The following is a 6000-nucleotide window of genomic DNA, read 5'->3' on the forward strand; positions in this document are numbered from 1 at the left end:
ACAGGCGGTGGTGGCGCACATCTTTAATCCAGCACCTGGGGGGCAGAGGCAGGAGGATCTCTGTGAGTTCGAAGACAGCCAGATCAACACAGAGAAACCCTGTCTTGAAAAACCATAAAGAAGAAAGTGATTGTGAACACATCGTTTGGTTAATCTCTGTGTATGTTTCTATCTCTGAAGTGGTCATATGGTCATAGACACTGACACGCGGTGCCGTGATAGCCAATATGCTTATACCTGGTTACTACTAAAGCCACTGGTCACTTTTTATGGACTGACTGGCCACTTGGATGTTCTGTCTTGAAATGCCCCCTGTCCAAGCCATTGATGGCTTGTGTTCTTTTGGAGCAGGTGGCCCTTTCTCAATGACTTGAAGAAAGTACGCGTACATCATGCTAACTGTTTTGGTGCAGCTGTATTCGTACATCTGGAAGATCTCCTTTTCCTTCTTTTAAAGGTATTTTTAGCCTGACGATGGTGGCACACACCTTTAATTCCATCACTCAGGAGAGAGAATCAGGTGGAACTCTGTGAGTTCGAGGCCAGCCTGGCCTATACAGCAAGTTCCAGGACAGACAGCGTTACACAGAAAAACTCTGCCTCCCCCCACCACCACCACCACCACACACACAAAGAAAAAGAAGAGAATTTGAGAACCTGGAACATACAATGAGACCCTGCCTTCAAAAAGAAAAGAAAGAAAGGAAAAACGAAAGAAGCCGGGCAATGGTGGCACACGCTTTTAATCCCCACCCTTGGGAGTTATCAGAGGCAAGTGGATCTTTTAGTTCAAGACCAGCCTGGTCTACAGAGGGAGTTCCAGGATAGCCAGGCTACACAGAGAAATCCTGTCTTGAAAACCAGTCAACCAAACAACTAAACAAAAAACTTCTATTAATGAAAAAAATCCTTGTTTATTTATTCACTTACTTAGTTACTTTGTTTGGCTTTTCGAGTGCTGGGGTTAAAGGTGTGAGCCACCACCACCTGGCGGTTAACAGAAGTTTACATTTTAATGAACTATGCAATATTTTTCGTCTTTAATGACTAGTAAGTACTCCTTGTGCACCGGCTCTTCCAAGCTCGTGAAGATGGTTCGTGGTATCTTTTAGATGTCCTAGGATTTCATTTTCTACCTTTAGATCTGCGACTGATCTGGACTGGGTTTTTGCATGCAGAGTGATACAGGGAACATGTGAATACGCAGGGGACTGGCATCGTGTGTCGACAGGGTCTGATTTCTTCCCAACACGTGGCATGGGACCTTGGCTGTAAGTCAGGTGGCTGTCTGTGTGTGGATCTATCTAGGGACATCTTATTTACCTGCATTTTCACTGACATTGCATGTTTTTAATTGTGATAGTTTAAAGACCGGTAATTTAGTGGGGTGTGGTGGCACACACCTGTAATCCTGGGACTCAGGAGAGTCTGGGGCAAGAGGATGATGAGTAGGTATCAAAATACATTGTGTGAAATTCTCAAAGCATTAATAAAAATATCTTTTGAAAAGGGATCCAGGGCCTTCCTTGATGCCTCACAATACTGCAAGGAGCTGTGAAGTTTATCAGGTCAAGACCCAGCGTCTGTTCCTCCAGAAGACTTTCGAAAATACTGCATTGGAAGTCAAACTAATGCCACGATCTGTATCGTAGAATATTGCTTTGCAGCAAAATAAATGAGTTGTGAAGACATGAAAAGACACGGAGGAAGTAGGTGATGGTGCGTTCGGAGGCAGGGGCATAATGAATAGGAGCGTGCCTAGGCTCATTCCCAAAGCTCAATCTGTTATGTATATAGTGCTCTGCCTGCATGTAGGCCTGAGCTGCAGACCAGAAGAGGGCACCAGAACACATTAAAGATTGCCCTGAGTCACCGTGTGGGGGCTGGGAATTGAACTCAGGACCTCTGAAAGAGCAGCCAATGCTCTTAACCTCTGAGCCATTTCTCCAGCCCAGCCAAAACTCAATCTAAAACATGATAAGACAAGTCATTAAGGATGAGAGAGAAGCAGAGTCAGAGCACTAAGGGTTTTCAGGCGAGGAAAGTTCTGGTTTGTTTGGGTTTGGTTTTTATTATTTATTTAGTTTGTGTTTTCACAGGGTTTCTCTGTCAAAGTTCTTGACTGTCCTAGAACTTACTCAGTAGACCAGGCTGGCTTTGAACTGCCGACTTCCCACCTCTACCTCCCAAGTGCTGGGGATTATAGGTGTGTAGTATCACACACTATATAGGTGTGTAGTATCACACAAGCCTCCAAACTATTCTGTGTGGTATTGAGATGATGGACATGTGTTTCTAAATTTGTCGAAAGCCACATAACATCAGAGAGCCAGCAGATGACTCCATAGGTTAAGCCACTTGTTACAAAGTCTAATGACCCAAAACCCTGAGAGGAGGAAGGAGAAAGTTGTCCTCTGATATCCATGCTGGAGCTGTGGCCTGTGCGCGCACACACAAAGTCTAATGACCCAAAACCCTGAGAGGAGGAAGGAGAAAGTTGTCCTCTGATATCCGCGCTGGAGCTGTGGCCTGTGCGCGCGTGTGCACACACACGCGCGCGCGCACACACACACAAACACTAAATAAATGCCCATGTAAACTGTGGACATTAGTGATAAGATTGCGTGTTTGAGGTCCACTACTTGTAATTAATGCCTATGCCTTCCTGGTAGAGAGTGTGGGTGATGGAGAAGCTGCGCTTGCCGGGCCAGGGGCACAAGTGCTCTTTACTCGGTTTTACTGTGGATCTAAAACCGCTGTTTAACTGAAGTCTGCACCCTGCTTCTAAGGCTCAGGGAACACTGGGGAAGAGGGGGTGGAAAGACAGCCGGAGTCCAAGGATCAGGGAGCGTACTGTGAGATTGTGTCTCCTACAAGTGCCAGAGCAGCTACACCCATAAAGTCTCATCATCATTTAGCCATGACTGCCTAAACATGATCTGAACCAGGACAGTACCAACAGACATGCTAACATAGAATGGCAGAAGCTCACAGGGCCACACACTAAATGAAGAACTCCAGGCCACCACGGAATGCTGAGCTTTGGAGAAAGACTCTTCCCCAGGGAAGAGCACACCAATTGGTTATCCAATACCAAATGGTCAACCCTGAGAACATATACATACAAGGAACATTCTATAACTGAGTACCATGTATTTATATATTTAAGAATACATACACACATCCATATGTACACACATCCATATGTACACACACATACATACGTACACACACACATACATATGTACACACACACACACCTCCACCACCACCACTAACAAATTAAGGAAAAAGAGGCTATCAATTTGAAAGAGAACAAAAGGGGTGGAAGGGGGAAAAGGAAGGGGGAAATAATATAAGTATATAATAATTTCAAAAAGTAAAAGTTATAATCATAAAAAATGAGATTGCTTATACATTTTAAAAAATTGAAGTCTTTAAAAAACATTGTAAAAAAAAATCTGTCACTCTGGATAATTGTCTGGTCCCTAGGTCACTAAATACATACATACTATGTCACCTTGGAATTATACCCTAGGATTGTACCCATCGTGGTGGAGAGGAGAAACTGACCCAGATTTATGCTGGGCTTCTTTGGGTTTTAGTTTGCGTGGACGAGCAGCACACAGCGCATGCTGTGAGACCCAGCAGGCACGCTCTCTAGCCAGAGCCACTTCTCCTTTCACAGTAACCCTCAAAGCCAGCCACACCCACTGCAATCCATCCGGACCCTGCTGCCACAGCTGCTTCATCATTTTAATGACGGTTAATGTTTCCGTCTAGGTTTTATTTAGTTGCTGTTACCAAACACCAGTGATCCACTTTCTAGATTGATCTCATTTTCTTATAAAGCAGAGGCAGACTAGACCCTGGTGCCATTGCTGAATGTAGTTTCTCCCATCTTGAGAACAGCTGAGCTCTGACTGGCTGAATTTGAGGGTGACTTTTAGTCTTGCAGCAAAGCCAGTTTCTGAGCATACAAAATACAGCCAGCTGTTCGGTTAGTGGTCAGATTGCCCCTGTTTTCTGTTTTACACAGGCCCTGATTATATTTGGGTCGATGCCTGCTGTGTTTGTTTCAATGGCTTCCCAAATTGAAATATTCCAGAATGAATTGTCTTTTCACCCAACATCTGGAACACCTGTTTCCACCGCGTTCTGTGGAAACTGTGCTTCTGCAGACAAAGGGAAAGTTGAATGTGAATATTCTCACGTCAAGGCCAGATGTCCCGGTGCAAGCTTGCACCTGCAACAGAGTGTCCATTGTCTAAACCTCACAGGAGGCCAGAGTTTGCCTCACTTCAAGTCCAGCACAGAGAGGGAACGGAGGAAGTCGGGGGGCTTCCTGGGGAACTCCCCTCTCCCTTTCTCCCAGTTTTCCACATCTCCAGCCTCCTTTTCTCTTTGGAGGTCCTCTTGGCAGCTGCACTGAGCTGCTGAGAGGAGTCCCGTGTCCCCCCCCCCCCCCCCCCCCCCCCGCTGTCAGGCCTGGTCACCTGAGAGTGATCACTGGGACCCACATAGCTGAAGGAGAGAACTGAGACCCGGGGCCTCCCCACTTCCCCACCCCCACAATCCTGGTGCCCAGTCTAGTTCCTGTTTGGCCTGCTCTGTTTCTTTCCCTCACTGGCTGCAGAACCACATTTGAGCGTTAATCAGTGGCCTAAACCAAGTTCTTAGGCCAGAAATGGAAGTGCTGAAGGCACAGGTCTCCAAGGGTCCAAGAAGAAAAACAAATCCTGATGGTGGTTCTCCTTCTCTGCTGTCCCATTGAGGTTCCTCCAGGTACATACATCCTGGTCAAAATTCTTAGTGTGTGCTACAGGGGGTGCAGTTGTTTTGTTTTGTTTGTTTCAGGAAACCCAGGGTGGTGGAACATGGTCATCCTAGAATAACAGGTAAGGTCTGACTGGATCAGATTCCCACAGTCTATCCCTCTCTTAGGACTGGACCCCCTATCAGGGAGAGCAAAGGGCTTATCTGGGTTCTTAATGGGTCAATATGTTACCGTGCTTTCGATTTCAGAGAATTTTAGAACCGAGTCCAGAATAAGAGCAGTAACTTGTCAAGCAGTTCTGTGGCACAGGTTTTAAGTCCTTACAACAACGTGGAGTAAATGTTCCTACTAAGTTAAGGCTTGCCCCATGTCCTATAGCCATCAAGGAGAAATCTAAGAAAACGTTTTACTCATTGAATCTAATGGTCTCTTGTTGGTTGCATTTGTTTCTTTTTCAAACAGATTTATTAAGGCCAGGTGGTCGTGACACATGCCTTTAATCCCAGCACTTGGGAGGCAGAGGCAGGCGGATCTCTGTGTTCGAGGCCAGCCTGGTCTACAAAGTGAGTACCAGAACAGCCTCCAAAGCTACAAAGAAAACCTGTCTTGAAAAACGAAAAGGAAAAAAAAAAAGATTTATTGATTTTATTTACGTGTATGTCTTCGTGTATTATGTGCACGTGCCTGTAAGATACCCAAGGAGGCAGAAGCGTGCCCTGGAATCTCTGGAATTATGAGCAATTGTGAGCCACTTGTGGGGGCTGGAAAACATACTAACGGTCCCTGTAAGAACGGACTATCTTAACCATAGGGCGCCATCTCTCCGGCCCTGACTTTGTGTCTTTGAGGTAGTCTTGCTATATAGCCTAGGCTGGACTTGGCCCTGTGATCCTCCCGACATTCCAGATGTGTGCTGTCTGTCAGTCCCAGTTGTCTCCATTTCTCTGGAGGTAATGCAACTGTAAGACAAAAAGGATCGTCTCAGGAAACAAAAAACGCTAATCTTGCCACGGGAGGGGGCGGGGGTTGTGGTGTGTGGGGGGTGGCAGCACCCGTCTTTGATCCCAGCATGCAGGTGGCAGAGGCAGTGAGTTCGAGGCCAGCCTGTTCTACAGAGCAAGTTGCAGGACAGCCAAGGCTACGCAGAGAAACCCCCGTCTTGAAAAAACAAACAAAAACAAACCAAAACCAACCAACCAAACAAACAAAAATCAGTAATCACT

This window comes from Microtus pennsylvanicus, chromosome 14 (assembly GCF_037038515.1).
Source record: "Microtus pennsylvanicus isolate mMicPen1 chromosome 14, mMicPen1.hap1, whole genome shotgun sequence".
Classification (NCBI taxonomy): domain Eukaryota; kingdom Metazoa; phylum Chordata; class Mammalia; order Rodentia; family Cricetidae; genus Microtus; species Microtus pennsylvanicus.